The 20,444-nt window shown below is 48.3% G+C and overlaps 1 long non-coding RNA gene across 1 annotated transcript; it reads right to left on the bottom strand.

Annotated features, from left to right (window-relative positions):
- Positions 1–14: 14 nt before the first annotated feature.
- LOC142244022 (uncharacterized) lies at positions 15–9,290 on the bottom strand. The gene is made up of 5 exons (XR_012724427.1): positions 9,103–9,290; positions 3,895–4,020; positions 3,733–3,811; positions 3,513–3,630; positions 15–126 (listed from the first exon to the last, which is right to left on the bottom strand). It is a non-coding gene; the product is annotated as an uncharacterized LOC142244022 (long non-coding RNA).
- Between the last annotated feature and the right edge of the window lie 11,154 nt (positions 9,291–20,444).

Raw genomic sequence — 20,444 nt, 5'->3', positions numbered from 1 at the left:
TGGAAAGATGTCTGGTGTTCTGCTCCGATCCCGTACACGCTGGAGGTCTCTTCTCAGCTGGTCCAGGGCGTCCACTGACTTCCCCTCTGGGAGGTGATCCTCAACCAGGAAAAATCAGGATTAAATCTGAAAAAGACAAAAAAAATGAATGCCATAATACATTGAGCCATAATACATAGATGCATAATATATGGTGCCAAAATACTTGGAGCCATAATTCATGGAGCCATAATACATGGAGCCATAATACATGGAGCCTTAATACATGGAGCCATAATACATGGAGCCATAATACATGGAGCTATAATACATGGAGCCATAATACATGGAGACATAATACATGGAGCCATAATACTTGGAGCCATAATACATGGAGCCATAATACATGAAGCCATAATACATGGGGCCATAATACTTGGAACCATAATACTAGAAGCCGTAATACATGGAGACATAATACATAGAGCCATATTACTTAGAGCCATAATATATAGAGCCATAATACTTAGAGCCATAATACATGGAGCCATAATACATGGAGCCATAATACATGGGGCCATAATACATGGAGCCATAATACTTGGAACCATAATACTAGAAGCCGTAATACATGGAGCCATAATACATGGAGCCATAATACATGGAGCCATAATACTTGGAACCATAATACTAGAAGCCGCAATACATGGCGCCATAATACTTGGAGCCATAATACATGGAGCCACAATACTTGGAGCCATAATCTTTGGAGCTATAATCCTTGGAGCCGTAATACATGCAGCCATAATACTTGGAGCCATAATACATGGAGCCATAATACTTGGAGCCATAATACATGGAACCATATTACTTGGAGCCATAATACATGGAGCAATAATACATGGAGCCATAATACATGGGGCCATAATACATGGAGCCATAATACATGGAGCCATAATACATGGAGCCATAATACATGGAGCCATAATACATAGAGCCATATTACTTGGAGCCATAGTACATGGAGCAAGAATACATGGAGCCATAATACATGGTGCCATAATACATGGCGTCTTAATACATGGAGACATAATACATGGAGCCATAGTACATGGTGCTATACTAAATCGAGCCTTAATACATGGAGCCATAATATTTGGGGCTATAATACTTGGAGCCATAATACATGGAGCCATAATACGTAGAGCCTTAATATATAGAGCCATAATACTTAGAGCCATAATACATGGCGCCTTAATACATGGAGACATAATACATGGAGCCATAGTACATGGTGCCATATTAAATAGAGCCTTAGTACATGGAGCCATAATACTTGGAGCCATAATACTTGGAGCCATAATACTTGGAGCCATAATGCTTGGAGCCATAATACATGGAGCCATAATACTTAGAGCCATAATACATGGAGCCATAATGCATGGAGCCATAATACAGAGAGCCATATTACTTGGAGCCTTAATACATGGCGCCTTAATACATGGAGCCATAATACATAGTGCCATACTACATGGAGCCTTAGTACATAGAGCCATATTACTTGGAGCCATAGTACATGGAGCAAGAATACATGGAGCCATAATACATGGTGCCATAATACATGGCGTCTTAATACATGGAGACATAATACATGGAGCCATAGTACATGGTGCTATACTAAATCGAGCCTTAATACATGGAGCCATAATATTTGGGGCTATAATACTTGGAGCCATAATACATGGAGCCATAATACGTAGAGCCTTAATATATAGAGCCATAATACTTAGAGCCATAATACATGGCGCCTTAATACATGGAGACATAATACATGGAGCCATAGTACATGGTGCCATATTAAATAGAGCCTTAGTACATGGAGCCATAATACTTGGAGCCATAATACTTGGAGCCATAATACTTGGAGCCATAATGCTTGGAGCCATAATACATGGAGCCATAATACTTAGAGCCATAATACATGGAGCCATAATGCATGGAGCCATAATACAGAGAGCCATATTACTTGGAGCCTTAATACATGGCGCCTTAATACATGGAGCCATAATACATAGTGCCATACTACATGGAGCCTTAGTACATAGAGCCATAATACTTGGAGCCATAATACTTGGAGCCATAATGCTTGGAGCCATAATACATGGAGCCATAATACTTAGAGCCATAATACATGGAGCCATAATGCATGGAGCCATATCACAGAGAGCCATATTACTTGGAGCCTTAATACATGGCGTCTTAATACATGGAGCCATAATACATAGTGCCATACTACATGGAGCCTTAGTACATAGAGCCATAATACTTGGAGCCATAATACATGGAGCCGTAATACATGGCGCCTTAATACATGGCGCCTTAATACATGGAGCCATAATACATGGTGCCATACTACATGGTGCCATACTACATGGAGCCTTAGTACATAGAGCCATAATACTTGGAGCCATAATACATGGAGCCGTAATACATGGCGCCATAATACATGGCGCCTTAATACATGGAGCCATAATACTTGGAGCCATAATACATGGAGCCGTAATACATGGCGCCATAATACATGGTGCCTTAATATATGGAGCCATAATACTTGGAGCCATAATACTAGAAGCCGTAATACATGGAGTCATAATACTTGGAGCCATAATCCTTGGAGCCATAATACATGCAGCCGTAATACATGGAGCCATAATACATGGAGCCATAATACATGGAGCCATAATACATGGCGCCTTAATACATGGATGGAGCCATAATACTTGGAGCCATAATACAGAGATACATAATACATGGAGCCATAATACTTGGAGCCATAATACATAGAGCTATAGTACTTGGAGCCATAATACTTGGAGCCATAATGCTTGGAGCCATAATGCTTGGAGCCATAATGCTTGGAGCCTTAATACTTGGAGCCATTATACATGGAGCCATAATACTTGGCGCCATGATTCATGGAGCCATAATACATAGAGCCATAATACTTAGAGCCATAATACATGAAGCAATAATACTTGGAGCCATAATACAGAGAGCCATATTACCTGGAGCCTTAGTACATGGAGCCATAATATTTGGAGCCATAATACTTGGAGCAGTAATACATGGAGCCTTTGTCTCCTGACCTCATTACCTCTGAATAAACTGCTCAGCACAGAGATATCACAAGTTAGGAGTGAGAGGAGGAGCGCGGCCCGGAGTAAGCACAGAAACATGGTCCTGCAGGTTTCTAGCAGGTGTATTCGCTTATACCAGAGCTGCAGTCACAGCTACAATGCTCAGTACTGCTGTATAATCTCCTCCATGCCTCTGTGCTGACTAAGGAAAGAGCTGAAAATACTTATTGTATGGGAGACACTGGATGAAAGCCAACGGCAAATTACACATAGTGCCTGTAGGGAGAAAACTGGAAAATGACGCAAAATACCATGTAATGGGCAGAAATAGCGCCGCTCCTCACATCATACACACAGTACAACTTATTCCTAAATGTCACATAAAAGTCTAGTTACCCTTTTCCTACTTTACTCTTCTAGTTGATCCCAGTAATCTGTTCTCAATAGTAATACTAGAGGATTTAGCTCGTATCTCAGTAACAGAAAGGATCTTCTTCTGGTCACGATTTCAGCTCTGTAATAGATTAATAATGTTATAATGAACGATGGATCAGTCAGATTTTATTCTTGTATTTTTATACAGGACGTGTTATTATATTACACTCAGAATACTCACACTAATAGTGAATGCTGGTGAATGCTCCAATACAAACAGAACTGTGACACCGGTCACACAGTGGAGTGTTTATTCCAACCTATAATATAATATGATATTGATAGTCGTTAGATGGAAGGAAGAAAAGGACCCAGGAGCCCGCGCCTCGGCCATTCTACTCACTGGAAAGATGTCTGGTGTTCTGCTCCGATCCCGTACACGCTGGAGGTCTCTTCTCAGCTGGTGCAGGGCGTCCACTGACTTCCCCTCTGGGAGGTGATCCTCAACCAGGAAAAATCAGGATTAAATCTGAAAAAGACAAAAAAAATATTAATGCCATAATACATGGAGATATTATACATGGAGCCATAATACATGGAGCCATAATACATGGAGCCATAATACATGGAGCCATAAAGCCATAATACTTGGAGCCATAATACTTGGAGCCATAATACTTGGAGCCATAATACATGGAGTCCTAATACTTGGAGCCATAATACATGGAGTCATAATACTTGGAGACATAATACTTGGAGCCAATACATGGAGCCATAATCCTTGGAGCCATAATACATGGAGACATAATACTTGGAGCCATAAAACATGGAGCCATAATACTTGGAGCCGTAATACATGGAGCCGTAATACATGGAGCCATAATACTTGGGTGCCATAATACATGGAGCCGTAATACATGGAGCCGTAATACATGGAGTCATAATACTTGGAGCAATACATAGAGCCATAATACATGGAGCCGTAATACATGGAGCCGTAATACATGGAGCCGTAATACATGGAGCCATAATATATGGAGCCATAATTCTTGGGTGCCATAATACATGGAGCCGTAATACATGGAGCCATAATACATGGAGGCATAATACTTGGAACCATAATACATGGAGCCATAATACATAGATCCATAATACATGGAGCCGTAATACATGGAGCCGTAATACATGGAGCCATAATACATGGAGCCATAATACATAGAGCCATAATACATGGAGCCGTAATACATGGAGCCATAATACATGGAGCCGTAATACATGGAGCCATAATACATGGAACCATATTACATGGAGACATACAGTGCCTACAAGTAGTATTCAACCCCCTGCAGATTTAGCAGGTTTGATAAGATGCAAATAAGTTAGAGCCTGCAAACTTCAAACAAAAGCAGGATTTATTAACAGATGCATAAATCTTACAAACCAACAAGTTATGTTGCTCAGTTAAATTTTAATACATTTTGAAGTTAAAAGTGTGGGTCAATTATTATTCAACCCCTAGGTTTAATATTTTGTGGAATAACCCTTGTTTGCAATTTCAGCTGATAATCGTCTTTTATAAGACCTGATCAGGCCGGCACAGGTCTCTGGAGTTATCTTGGCCCACTCCTCCATGCAGATCTTCTCCAAGTTATCTAGGTTCTCTGGGTGTCTCATGTGGACTTAAATCTTGAGCTCCTTCCACAAGTTTTCAATTAGGTTAAGGTCAGGAGACTGACTAGGCCACTGTAACACCTTGATTTTTTCCCTCTGGAACCAGGCCTTGGTTTTCTTGGCTGTGTGCTTTGGGTCGTTGTCTTGTTGGAAGATGAAATGACGACCCATCTTAAGATCCATGATGGAGGTGCGGAGGTTCTTGGCCAAAATCTCCAGGTAGGCCGTGCTATCCATCTTCCCACGGATGCGGACAAGATGGCCAGGCCCCTTGGCTGAGAAACAGCCCCACAGCATGATGCTGCCACCACCATGCTTGACTGTAGGGATGGTATTCTTGGGGTCGTATACAGTGCCATCCAGTCTCCAAAAGTCACGTGTGTGGTTGGCACCAAAGATCTCGATCTTGGTCTCATCAGACCAGAGAACCTTGAACCAGTTTGTCTCAGAGTCCTCCAAATGATCATGAGCAAACTAACTGTAGACGAGCCTTGACATGACGCTTTGAAAGTAAAGGTACCTTACGGGCTCGTCTGGAACGGAGACCATTGCGGTGGAGTACGTTACTTATGGTATTGACTGAAACCAATGTCCCCACTGCCATGAGATCTTCCCGGAGCTCCTTCCTTGTTGTCCTTGGGTTAGCCTTGACTCTTCGGACAAGCCTGGCCTCGGCACGGGTGGAAACTTTCAAAGGCTGTCCAGGCCGTGGAAGGCTAACAGTAGTTCCATAAGCCTTCCACTTCCGGATGATGCTCCCAACAGCGGAGACAGGTAGGCCCAACTCCTTGGAAAGGGTTTTGTACCCCTTGCCAGCCTTGTGACCCTCCACGATCTTGTCTCTGATGGCCTTGGAATGCTCCTTTGTCTTTCCCATGTTGACCAAGTATGAGTGCTGTTCACAAGTTTGGGGAGGGTCTTAATTAGTCAGAAAAGGCTGGAAAAATAGATAATCCAAACATGTGAAGCTCATTGTTCTTTGTGCCTGAAATACTTCTTAATACTTTAGGGGAACCAAACAGAATTCTTGTGGTTTGAGGGGTTGAATAATAAGTGACCCTCTGAATAAACTTTTCACAATTTAAAAAAAAAAAAAAAAATAAAAGAAATAACATTCTTTTTTGCTGCAGTGCATTTCACACTTCCAGGCTGATCTACAGTCCAAATGTCACAATGCCAAGTTAATTCCGAATGTGTAAACCTGCTAAATCTGCAGGGGGTTGAATACTACTTGTAGGCACTGTAATATATGGAGACGTAATACATGGAGACATATTGCATGGAGCCACAATACATGGAGACATGTGCCTTACATGGTGCCAAGTGTTTTAATGTTGCACATATTGCCATAATACATGGCGCCTCTTTAATTTCAGAGTGTGGTACATTTGCAGAGGGTTCACATACATATATAAAATAGCTGGATATACCTTTGCTCATTATCCCCACCCCTTGTAAAAAGCTGGATTGACATGTTGCCCATTAGTGTCCCCCCTGTAAATAGCTGGATATACCTTTGCTCATTAGTGTCCCCCCTGTCCCCCCTATGAATAGCTGGATGCACTTTTTGCAAATTCTCCACCTCCACTTTAGTTGGACGCACATTAAACTTATGGTGAAGCTGCTGTATGAATACCGCTGTGTGCCCCCCCTCCAGCAGCCATTAGTGAGGGATGTCATCTGCTCATCACTTATGCCATACATATGATATTACTCAGCTAAATACAGTGACTCCTATCTATATATATAATTGCCTTATTCTGTCTGTCTGTCTGTCTTGCTCCAAAATTGTGTTCTTACGGTGACACAAAGCTGATTGGCCACTGGGCTCGCCATGGCCCCGCCCCCCGCACGGATTGGCAGCTCGCCTCGCCTCGGTTCCGCCCCCCCCCACGGATTGGTCTCTCGCCTCGGCCTGGCCCCGCCCTTCGCATGGATTGGACACTCGCTCCGGCCCTCCGCACGCATCGCCAGACATAACCTTGCGCTGCTGGGATCGTGACGGAGCCGGTGAACGCTGGTAACCATTATACACATCGGGTAACTAAGGTCCCTTAATTACCCGATGTGTATCATAGTTACCAGTGTACACCGGCTCCGTCACGATCCCAGCAGCGCCAGACATAACCTTGCGATGCTGGGATCTTGACGGAGCCGGTGAACGCTGGTAACCATTATACACATCGGGTAACTAAGGTCCCTTAGTTACCCGATGTGTATCATAGTTACCAGTGTACACCGGCTCCGTCACGATCCCAGCAGCGCCAGACATAACCTTGCGATGCTGGGATCTTGACGGAGCGGTGAACGATGGTAACCATTATACACATCGGGTAACTAAGGTCCCTTAGTTACCCGATGTGTATCATAGTTACCAGTGTACACCGGCTCCCGGTACACATGTGCAAGGAGCCGGCATTATACTCCTCTCCCCCCAGGACTACTCCTCCTATTATATTCCTCCTATTATACTCCTCTCTGAGTATAATAGAACTATTATAGCATGGGGGATGGAGCACGATGGGGTGCGCAGCATGGGGGATGTAGCACGATGGGGGGTGCGCAGCATGGGGGATGGAGCACGATGGGGAGTGCGCAGCATGGAGGATGGAGCACGATGGGGAGTGCGCAGCATGGGGGATGGAGCATGATGGGGGGTGGGCAGCATGGGGGATGGAGCACGATGGGGAGTGCGCAGCATGGGGGATGGTGCATGATGGGGGGTGCGCAGCATCGGGGATGGAGCACGATGGGGAATGCGCAGCATAGGGGATGGAGCACGATGGGGGGTGGGCAGCATGGGGGATGGAGCATGATGGGGGGTGCGCAGCATGGGGCACGATGGGGGGTGCGCAGCATGGGGGATGGAGCACGATGGGAGGTGCACACCTCCCCCCAACACACCACACACACACACTGGGAACCACAAACACCGCCATACACAGACACCCCCACACACAGACAACGCCGCACACACACAACACCCAACACACAAACACCGTGGCATACATAAATATACGCACATACCGCACAACACACACATTGCACAAAACATACCTCCCCCCAAAACACACCACACCCACACAAACCGCGCAACACACACACACACAACGCTACAGACACAGCGCTCCACAAACAACGCAACACACGCAACACACATACAACACCGCTCTCACCCCCCGCCACACCCAGACAACACCCAGAACATGTACAGCGCCCTACACAAACACTTGGTAACTACACACAACAACATCTATATATATATATATATATATATATAACAAAAATCATACATGAACTACACAATACGTAAATTCTAGAATACCCGATGCGTAGAATCGGGCCACCTTCTAGTTTTTTATAATTACTGATGGTTGGCAGAAAACACACAAAGACGTGTCTTATTCTGGTCTGTTTCATGGACAAAGCTCACCCATTCAGAGAATGGCTCAGTGACCACACGTGCCGCCATCCTCCTCACATCTGGGTGCTGTCAGTGTTTCGCTGACTGGACACCTGAAGAAGCTTCGGAAACCTTCATTAATTTTTTTTTTTCCATTTGAGAAAATTTGATGATACATGGACGGTAAAAATGAACATTCTGACCAAAAATTAATGAAAAGCAGACCCAGCGGGCCGGATCTTACAGAAAATAAAATAAAATGGTGTCTAATTCTCCCCTAAACCTGACATTGATATTTGCTACCCTGGATTTCTACTTTAATATCGGATCATTGAGGACCGGATTTGTGTCATGAATTGTAATTAAGAAGCAAAATTCATGAAAACGATTTATCTGTTGTATTGTGCCAGGATTTGTGCAGGACGAGTTACTCATCTCTAGGGGCAATGGCGGCTTCCCATACATTAGAATACATGATAAAATAGTAATAGGATAAAAACTTCTAGTTTTATACAAAACAGCCCAAATTAGACTTACCTCCAAATATAGAAGATTCTACAGTCAATGATGTTAAAAAAATGCAGAAATAATCTGCAAATTCACAAGTAATCCGCAGGTAAACTGCTAATTCACAAATAATCCACAAGTAAACTGCTAATTCACAAGTAATACACAAGTAAATCGCTAATCCACAAGCAAAAGATCTAAGTACGTGCTGTCAGGAGACAAACAAATACCAAGTCTGATCCAGTGAGAAAGTACGGAATGTTAATAGGCTGCACTCCATTGTGACATCACTCACCTGTGTGACATCACTCACCTGTGTGACATCACTGTGTGCTTCCATATATGGCAATGTTTTTTTCATGTAATGTATTATAATCATTGTGATTTGAATTTCAGCTAATATGTCCTATGTAAACAGTTCAAAATATAACAATGCAGTTTTTTGATGTAACATATTATACCAATTAACCCCTACCTTTGGCGGAAGGTGAGGGAGTAGATTAAAGGATGTAAGCAGGTGTTATCGACTAGGCAAAGACTAAAGCGGACTTCACACGCAACGACATCGCTAACGAGATGCCGTTGAGGTCACGGAATTCGTGACGCACATCCGGCCACGTTAGCGACGTTGTTGCGTGTGAAACGCACGAACGACCATTACACGATCAAAATTACTCACCTAATCGTTGACGAGTCGTTCTAATCCCGATTATAGTTGCTGTTGCAGGATGTAGGATGTTCGTTGTTCCTGTGGCAGCACAAATCGCTACGTGTGACACCGCAGGAACGAGAAACATCACCGTCCCTGCCGCCGCCGGCAATGAGGAAGGAAGGAGGTGGGCGGGATGTTCGGCCCGCTCATCTTCGCCACTCCGCTTCAATTGGGAGGCCGCTTAGTGACGCCGCTGTGATGCCGCACGAACCGCCCCCTTAGAAAGGAGGCTGTTCGCTGGACACAGCGACGTCGCTAGGCAGGTAAGTACGTGTGACGGGTGTAAGCAATGTTGTGCACCACGAGCAGCGATTTGTCTGTGACACACAACCGAAGGGGGCGGGTCCTTTCACCAGCGACATCGCCAGCGATGTCGCTGTGTGTAAAGCCTGCTTAAGAGCAAGGGAGTCCAAAACATGTCTGCTGACCAGGTGCCCGACGGGGCTTATTCTGCGCATTGAATGCTGTGATTTTATATTTTTCTAAATAAATTCAAGGTTTTAAGGAATTTGGTTGCTGGAGATTACACATTTTTTGTACAAGTTTTAGCACACAGACTTACCTCCAAATATAGAAGATTCTACAGTCAATGATGTTAAGAAAATGCAGAAGTCTGATCCAGTGAGATGTGACGGAATGTTAATAGGCTGCACTCCATTGTGACATCACTCACCTGTGTGACATCACTGTGTGCTTCCATATATGGAAAGTAATGATGTCACAATACAGCGTAATCACCAACACTTTCTCTCTTACTTCCTGTCCCTTTACAAGGCACACAAAAGCAAAAAATGTGATAATTAAAATATACCTTTTAATTCCTAAAATCCTAGAAAATTGTGAACATACACGTGATTAATAAAATTATAGACTGTACCACATCATAGAAATTTGTCCCTATATCCTGCTGTGGTAACTATAGCCGATTACACAGTATCTTAACCTACCAAGGTCATGATATATATATATAAGTGCATCTCAATAAATTAGAATATCATCAAAAAGCTAATTTATCTCAGTAATTCAATACAAAAAGGGAAACACATCTATTATATAGAGTCATTATACACAGAGGGATGTATTCCTATATATTATATAGAATCATTACACACAGAGGGATCTATTCCTATATATTATATAGAGTCATTACACACGGATCTATTTCACGTGTTTATTATATATTATATAGAGTAATTACACATAGGAAACGTGATCAAAGCTGAAGGAAAGATAAATGCAGCAGGTTATCAGCAAATGCTGGAGGCAAATTTGCACTTATCAGCCTGGAAGCTGCACATGCGACGTACTAGGACATTGTGTGAAGCCCCACGGGTGTTATGTTGTGGTGCATTACCTTCAGGGACTCCACGTGGAGGAACAGTCTGGTCACAGGTAAGTTGTCTTCTTAGGATTCGTGACGCCACTCTCGGTATTGCGGTCAGGGTGACCGCCACTGCAGATTAGGGGACCCCTAGGGCTGATGTTGAATGCAGCTAGATGTAGTGGCTTCCCGAGAGTGAGGCAGGCCCCATGGCCCTGTGTAAGTGTGTGGAACCACAAGTCGCAGAATGACTCAGGCACAGTCCAAACAGTCTTTCAGGGTTTTTACTCACAATTGATGGCAGGGTGAGTCCCCGGGCGTAGCTAGGATTAACCAGAGGAAACCAGGCTCCTTCAGGCTGACTGTTGAGGGTGACTACCGACTCGCCTTCCTAGCCCTGGTGTCTTTGGGGTGACCCCGACTTGTATTCCTGCTGGGGTCGCCCAGGGAAGTTGCTGCTGCTTACTCTCCCCTCTTTTCGGCCCGTTTGCTTGTAGCCTGGACCAGGTCACTCCGGCTGCTTGCCTCCTGTGAGCTATGGGCCCTCTCTTTGCTACGTGGCTGCGGACTCTTGTGTTATGGTGAGGGTCTGAAATGCCCCCTCCGGCAGGTGTGGCAGGGAAAACTGAATGAATCTCTGCACTGGGAACTGTTACCCTTACGGACCTGGTACCTCCATGGCAGTCCCCGTACTCAGCCACCCCTTTGCTCTCTCTCGCCTTGGGTGAATTTCGGGTGGCACTACCAGGTGATTTCCCCCGTCGATAGTCACTGCATGTACGTTGTCTGACTAGTCGCAGCCTCAGGTCTCCTCTTTGCGTCTGCTCTCCCTGAACTCCACTTCAGACTGGCCCACTACTTCCTCCCCACTGTGCCTGCCTAAGCAACATAGCAACCAGGCTCTCTACCACACCCCTTGAGTGGAGATGAAGGCCTCGCCCCCTCCTGGATTCCCCAGGGGTCCACTCAAAGGTCCATGTGGGAGACCTGATTACTATGCGCCTGTGTAATCACACCTCGGTCAGCCTTCTGGATTACCTGTATTGTACTGCTCCCAGCATGGGTGCAATACTCAGTGGTGCCTGACCAGGTCAGGGGCGCCACATTTGCAACATGACAATGATCCAAAACACAAGGCCAAGTCGACCTGTCATTGGCTACAGGAGAACAAAGTGAAAGTTCTGGAGTGGCCATCTCAGTCTCCTGACCTCAATATTAGTGAGCCACTCTGGAGAGAACTGAAGTGTGCAGTTCATGCACGAAAGCCCAGGAATTTACAGGAACTGGAGGCTTTTTGCCAAGAAGAATGGGCAGCTTTACCATCTGAGAAAATAAAGAACCTCATCCACAACTACCACAAAAGACTTCAAGCTGTCATTGATGTTAGAGGGGGCAATACACTGTATTAAGAACTGGGATATGTGAACTTTTGACCAGTGTCACTTGAATGTTTTTGGTTGTCATTATGATTTTAAAAAAGAAACATAGTAGTTTGACAATAAATGGCTTCACCCGACCACTAACCATGAGTGGAAGAAAAAGATTGTGTTATCATTCATATTCTCTGAAAAAAAGCCAAGAAAGCAAAAAATCTGCCAGGGTGTGTAAACTTTTCAGTAGAAATGTATATCTGGAATTTGTTTATTATACATTTTGTTATATTCATTCTTTCTATATTCTAGGCCGTGAACAAGGTTTGTGTACCGAAACGTTGGCCTCATTACCTATACAGATATACTGCAGCTTTTGTTTCAATAAATGCCATATTTCATGCATCTGAGTGTCGTGATAACCTACTTATCCCATCGCGAGTCCTGAGACTTTACTGGAATGGCCCTGGCATTTAGGGGTGAGTATAAGTGTTATTATTGTAATGGCGCACATATAGGGTTGAGAAGGGTTGTCTGAGTAGTGGACAACACCTTTAAGAATTCATGTGTGCCGCCCCCATGCCCACAGCCTGCCGCTGCTCGGGTCCGGGCCTTCCGGTGGGTGGTTTGAGGGTCTCCGGACACGAGGAATGCCGCGGACACTCCGAATGAATAGGGTTTGGGGGTGGTGGATCTAGGGTAAGTTTTAAGTTTTAAGTGTAACTAAAACGGGAACATCAACAGGGTCCCAACGGGGACTTGCAGAAAGGTAGCCGGTAACCACTACCTCTAACATTCTGAATCAAACTTAGGACCAGAGGATGGCGGAGAGGGGCGGACGTGTAGCTGGGCTCCCATGGTCACCCTTCTTCTTACATCCAGGGCAAACCACTCCCTCTCGCCGCAGTGCCGTGTGTAGGTCACCAGCTCTCCAGGCTCCAGGTCCTGGTCGGGATAGCCGACGGGCAGGTGTGGGTATACATCCCTCTGGGACACAAATATTTCGGCCTCCATGCTCGGCTCAAAGATGAAACCCCATCCTCTTCGGGGGTTAAAGTGCCGGACCTGGCCTTCATGTGTGGGGCCCCTCACCCGGTAGGTGGCGTTCCTAAGATTGTCCTTCTCCTGGATGGTTCGGGATAGGACTTCCGCTTTTCTTTTTTCACGGGCCGCAATTTCTCGGCCCAGCTGGCGCTGCTGCCGCTCCCAATATGGAGCACCTTCGGCAGTGGAGGGCCTCGCTGTGACGTGGCTCGTACGGCTGCCCCGCAGGCACATTTCCGCTGTGTGCCGCCCAGGGATAGGGGTACTCAGATCCGGGCCAAGGGTCACTTCAGTAAGTATCAGTATCACCCGGCTGGTGGTCTCTGTCTTTCTCCTGCACTTTTGTGTGATGGTGGACTGCCTGTGCTTGCAACTTCAGGAGTCCGCTCCCAGCTGGATGTGGCCTAAGGAGCCCTTGCCCGCAAATGTTGGCCTGTGGGATCTCTGAGCCCTAGCAGTGACCTGTTCTCGCCCTCGGTGGTCTTTTGCCTTCAATCGGGACTTTGGGTGGGACAGGACCTCTAGTCCTGGCCTCAATCAGTTAATTAACCAGTTCCAGTCGCTTCTGGACCTAGCTTCAGGGTCTGCATACCCCCCTGTGTGCTCCGGTTTCTGGGTCGGTTCCCCGAGTCGGTACCGGCGGGCCACTACCCTGTCCCAATCCACCTCGGTTCCACCGAGCCGTCTTTCCAGCTCCTGCAGACAGAGGCCTCCGTCTGCCTCCTAGCTAGCAGTACCAGGGCTCCTACCCTGGCACTGGTTCAGTTTGGGTCACTCCTGTGCTGGGGCTGCACACAGTTCCAGCCCACGCACCTCTCATCCTGACCTCTAGACTTGAACTTTAGGACTAGACTAAACTTTCCCACCCCAGCCTGTCTGAGACTCCTTGGTGGGCGTCTTTCAACCACCTGGTTCCGCCCCCTGGTGTGTCCATCAAGCATTGGGGGGGTGACTAGGGTTTTAAATGTTTGGCTGTGACACCTTGTTAGGGAACGGTGTAGTGCGGTGCCCTATCTGTGACTACCTGGCTGGCCAGAGCGTCACACTCCCTCTTGGTTAACCACAGACCGTCCGCGGGCTGTTCAACCACCACCGGTTTATTTTTGCTTTAACTCAAAAAGATAAGAACATATTTACAAGCATAATAACATTTGTACAATCAAGCATATTTTAGATTTCTTCCCTTGCGGGAGGCTGGTTGCTTGAACGTTGCAATATGAAAAACATTTTTATTAACCGGGAACGGGACGGGACCGGAACCCTTTCCATTTTGCCCACCCAAGCAAACCTAGCCCTGATGCTGCCTCTAAAAACCAGGTCAGCACCCCTTTTTCCCAGTCCAGGAAACGGGTTCGGGTCCGGGTGTTGCCCACACGGGCCGGGTAATAAGTTCCTTACCCGGCAGTCTCTCTCAGAGGCCCCACGTCCAGGGGACCTCTGGCCTGGAGGTAAGTCACCAGTCTCAATGGTGACAAGACCTCGGCCTTCAATTTCCCGCAGGCCCTTCCTCCAACCAGCCTCTCCGGAGACTGCAGGACAATGAAAAAGGGTGGTCAGGGAGTATTTACAAAGCCCAATAGTTTTTGGGGTTGGCCTGCAAGTTCTCGGCCTTCTCTTTTTGTATAAATGGGGGTAAACAACAGGAATCAACAAGGTCCCAATGGGGGCAGGAGGAAGGTAGCTGGGAACCACTACCTATTCAGCAGTCTTCTTCTTAATCAGGTGAGAATCTCGGTTAATTGGCATTCATTCACGCATATGTACACAGTCAACATGCAACACCCCTAGATTGCGGTCTCCCTGTATTTAAGCGGGGGCTGACCTAGATTAGGGTGTGTGGACCTCCTGGGCCCAATACTCTCAGGTGGGGGCAATGGGGCAGAGGGGACGACAGGTCCCTCTTCCCGATCGTCAGGTATGGCGGGCAGAGACCTGCGGGGGCGTGGTATAGGTGCATCCCTGGGCGCTTGCTCGAGTGGCTCGCTGACAGACACCTCTGGCTCCATTTCTTCCACGGGTTGTGGGAACATTATCACGAAAACAATCACCGCGCCATTCTGCATAGGCCAGTCAGCTAGAAAGTCACCCATCAATGTATCGATCACCTCTTTCTTCTTTTCCACGCTCGGCGTGGGAACGGGGACCTCGTTTGTCAGCTTCAGGGGACCTGGGCATCTCTTCAGGTGGTCCCTGGAAAGGGTGGCTGTGGTCTTCCCCTGGTCGCGACTAATCAGATATGTCTTCTCATTTTCCCATCCGGTAGGCGGTATGACGTAGGGGGTCCTTTCCCATTGATCGTCGAGCTTGTGCGTCCTCCTTTTACGCTTCAGCACCACATATCCAGGTCCGAAAGGGGCAGCCTGAGCCCGCTTGTTGAAGCGCTGTTCTTACCTCTCCCGGCTTTGACGCAGATTCCTTTCCACATACTCTTGGATCTGTCGGTACTGCGCCTGTCGCTTGGCATCCCAATTGGCAGTGTGGGAAAGAGCTTCAGGTACCTCTACGTCCATTTCTAGGTCCACTGGCAGCCGCCCCAGCCGAGCTCTCATCAGGTACGTAGGTGTGCACTTGGTGGAGCTTCAGGGGATGTTATTGTACATGTCCACCAAGTCGGGCAGCTTCTCAGGCCACAAATTCCGCATTTCCAAAGGTAGTGTCTTGAGGAGATTAAGGACCAGATGGTTCATCTTCTCACACATCCCATTCATTTGGGCATGGTAGGCTGTGGTCCGGATCTTCTTGCACCCGTAAAAGTGACAGAACTCTTGAAACACCTCTGCTTCAAAGGCTAGACCCTGATCTGTGAGCACCTTCTCTGGGTAGCCATGCGGCCGGCAAAAGTAGGCCTGGAAGGCCCTGGCTGCAGTGCAGCATGTTAAATCTTTGACGGGGACAACCACCATGAATCTTGAGTAGTGGTCTACAATGGTCAAGGCGTAGGTGTACCCGCTCCGACTGGGCGTGAGCTTGACATGTTCAGAGCGACCAACTCCAACGGCTGGTGGTTGACAATCAGCTGCAGCGTTTCCTTCTGACTGGTTTCGTCCCGTCTTTTCAGCGCACAGGGACCACACTCTCGGCACCAGGCTTCTACGGACTCCCGCATCCCACTCCAGTAGAAGCGCTCCCTCAGCAGCATCTCTAGCTTCTTCCAGCCGAAGTGTCCTGCGCCGTCATGGTAGGCCTGCAGGACCTTGGGCACACAGGCCTGGGGCACCACCAGCTATCGGACTTTTCGTGTGTCATCGGGTTGACTAACCCCCTATAAGCTTCCCTTGATGCAGGTAGAGGCGGTCTCTCTCTTTCCACAACCGCTGAGCTTCAGAGGGGGCTGTAGGGTCCAGCCTGGAAGAGCCTTGGGCAATCATCATTTTGACCAGCTGAATTGCGGGCTCCTGGTCCTGGGCTTCTTGCCACCCCTGGCTGTGCATCGGGTCAAGGTTCGCCTGCTGTTGGCCAACACAGGGTTTCTCGTCCTTTGGATGATGGAATTTGGGTAGCTCAATCTCCTCCAGACCGTCTTCCTCTATTCCTTCATCGGGCAACTGTTGCATTCAAGACAGTGCATCCGCGTTGGTGTTCTTACGGCCAGCCCTGTATTTGATGGTGAAGTTGTAGTTGGATAGTTGAGACATCCACTGCTGCTCCAGGGCACCCAGCTTGGCCGTGTCCAAATGTGTCAATGGGTTGTTGTCCGAGTAAGCAGTGAACCTCGCCGCCGCTAGGTAATGTTTAAACCTTTTTGTTATTGCCCAAACGAGGGTCAAGAACTCCAGCTTGAAGGAGCTATAATTCTCGGGATTCCTCTCCGTCGGTCGGAGCTTCCTGTTGGCGTAGGCGATCACCTTCTCCCTTCCATCTTGTACCTGGGACAGGACCGCACCTAGGCCCACATTGCTGGCATCAGTATAAAGAATGAACGGAAGGCCATAGTCAGGGTAAGCCAAGATTTCCTCTCCTGTCAGGGCCGACTTCAGCTGCTGGAAGGACTCCTCATGCTTCTCACCCCAGACAAACGGGGGGCCAGGAGTCCTACCATTCTTGGTCTGTCCCAGGAGGTCTTGCATGGGCGCGGCCATCTTCGTGTATCCCTTGATAAAGCGACGGTAGTAGCCCACCAGGCCCAGGAACTGTCTCACCTCCTTCACGGTGGTCGGCTGCGGCCAGCTCTGGATAATGGTAATCTATTCGGGATCCGGGGCCACGCCTTCCGCACTCACCACATGCCCGAGGTACTGCACTTTGGGTTTCAACAGGTGGCACTTAGAGGGCTTAAATTTCATTCTGTACGTGGAGAGGGCCGCGAACACTTCTAGCAGGTGCTCCAGGTGAGCTTCATATGTCTTGGAATACACAATCACGTTGTCTAAATACAGCAGAACAGTCTCGAAGTTGAGGTGTCCCAAACAGCATTCCATGAGCCTCTGGAAGGTCCCCGGGGCATTGCACAGCCCAAACGGCATACTGTTGAACTCGCAGAGTCCCATTGTAGTAGCAAATGCAGTCTTCTTGCGGTCTTCTTTTGCAACCGCCACCTGCCAGTAGCCACTAGTAAGGTCAAGGGTAGAGAAATAATTAGCAGTCTTCAGCGCAGCCCGTCACTCTTCAATGCGGGGGACAGGGTATGCATCTTTATGCGTTATCTGGTCAATCTTCCGGTAATCCACACACATTCTCATGGTACCATCCTTATTCTTCACCAGCACCAACGGAGCTGCCCAGGGACTATAACTATCCCGGATGACCCCTGCCTCCTTCATGTTCCTCAACATGTCCTTGGCGCACTGGTAGTGTGCAGGTGGGATTGGCCTGTACCTCTCTTTAATGGGTGGATGTGTTCCCGTGGGGATGTGGTGCTGAACCCCTTTAACTCTCCCAAATTCTAACGGGTGCTTGCTGAAAACCTGCCTGTACTCCTGCACTACCCGGTATACCCCTTCCTTGTGATGCAAGGGTGTGGACTCGGTGCCGACATGCAATTCCCGGCACCTCTCCTCTAACTGTTTGGGTGGAGGGTCGCTTCCCAAAAGTGATGTGGTGGTCGTGGGGGTTGTTTCGTGGATAGCATGTGCCTCTACAGTGAATAATTTGGCTATGGTGGCGTAGCGGGGGAGCCTGACCTCTTCCTCTCCACAATTCATCACTCTCACAGCCACTCTCCCCTTCTTGACATCAATCACCCCTCTGGCTGCCATTACTGTGGGCCAATGCTCCGAAGGCAAGGGCTCTATCATCGCCGGGTAATCCTGGGGACCTACTGCTGCCCTACACCAAATCATCATCTTGCTCCACGGCGGTACCACCAAAAGCACTGCGTCCATCACCCGTACGCCACCAATTTCTCCATCTGTCATGTTCACCTGCTACCGCTGAAGGAGGGCCCGGATTTCACGTTGCAGAGCCCTCTGCTGACCCCCTTCCGCAGTGGCAAACAATTGCAACAGGCTCAACACCTCCCCCATGCAGTTCTCAATCACGTTGGTCCCAAGGACCACCTTTGGGTTACGATCACTGGAATCATTCAGCACTACAATCATCCCCTGATGTTTCAGCTCCGTTCGCCCCATGGTCAAAGTCACTTCCTTCAACCCCACCTGGGTCATAGGGAGTCCATTGGCTGCAATAATGGTTAAACTATCGTCCGGAGGGGCAAGTTCTCTATCAGACCAATACCGTTGGTACAACATGTAAGTCATAGTCATTACCTGCGATCCGGTGTCGAGAAGGGCCACGGTCGGGATACCATCCACCGTCAGGAAGATGATGGGGCGACCTCCAACATACTGATCCCGCCAATCAGCTGGGCCTTGAGGATCTACTCCTGAGGATTGGCCCTTGGCCTCAGGGGTTGCTCGTTTAACGGACACCGTCTGGAGTAGTGGCTGGTCTTATTACATTTGTAGCAAACAGGCGGTCCATACCGAGAATCGTTCCTCCTCCGCTGCATCCAGGGGATGTCCTCCGGGCTGTCGGCGAACTGTATCTTCTCCGCTGGCTTGACTTTCGTCGATAGCTGCAGGGCAGCGAGGATCCTGGTGACATCATCGTTCAGGCACCGGACTTGCGACGACAGGTCTTCCGGAGCTCCGGTGGCTGCAGCAGGGGCTGGCAGGGCCAACAAGGGGGGCACTACCGAGACGGGAGCGGTGTCAGCCAGCCAGGATGGTGGATCGGGGGCACCAACATCCGGTGCCTGTAGGGCTTTGATGGCCCGCTCTTTGAGTACTGCAAAGTCCAGGTCGGCGTGCTCTAGAGACCACAGCCGCAGTTGTTTGCGATCTTCAGCGGACCCCAGTCTCTGCAGGAACTGCTCTACTAGCATTTTGTTACTGTCAGTCTCGTTGATGGGGTCCACCTGCCTCAGTGTATGCAAGGCCGTCTGCAGCCGCAAGGCATAGTCTTGGATACTGTCCTTCGGCCGCTGCCGACAGTGATAAAATTGCATCCGCAACTCTGCTTCTTTGTGGGTTTCAAATGCGATCTGGAGCTTTTAAAAAATGGCGGTTACCGAGGCCCGGTCCGCGTCTGCCCAGGTCTCCACCTCCTGCTCGGCGGCGCCGGTCAGCTGCCCCAGCACTACCGCTGCACGCTGCTTGCCGGTCATGGCATATAAATCGAGGATCGTGCATATTTTCTTCCGGAACACCTGCAAAGCATCAGGCTTCCCATCGTACTAGGGTAGCCAGGCAGCACCGGGCACGTAGGGCAAGGAGATTGGCATTACCTGGGTGACCCACGGAGCCACGGCCTCTCCCGCTTGTGTGACCGGAGTGGCCGCCGCCACATTCCCATCATCAAGCGCATCCGCAGGCGCCGCCGCTCTCGCAGCCGGCGCCGCTCCACCGTCGGGGTTAGGTGCGGACATCTTCCTGCTTCTCCCCCTTGGTCTTTTCGCGGCACTCCTCTGGCCGGCCGGTAAGTTTCG

The sequence above is a fragment of the Anomaloglossus baeobatrachus genome, chromosome 6, assembly GCF_048569485.1.
Source record: "Anomaloglossus baeobatrachus isolate aAnoBae1 chromosome 6, aAnoBae1.hap1, whole genome shotgun sequence".
In the NCBI taxonomy this organism is placed as follows: Eukaryota; Metazoa; Chordata; class Amphibia; order Anura; family Aromobatidae; genus Anomaloglossus; species Anomaloglossus baeobatrachus.
This window is presented reverse-complemented; position numbering and strand designations above follow the sequence as displayed.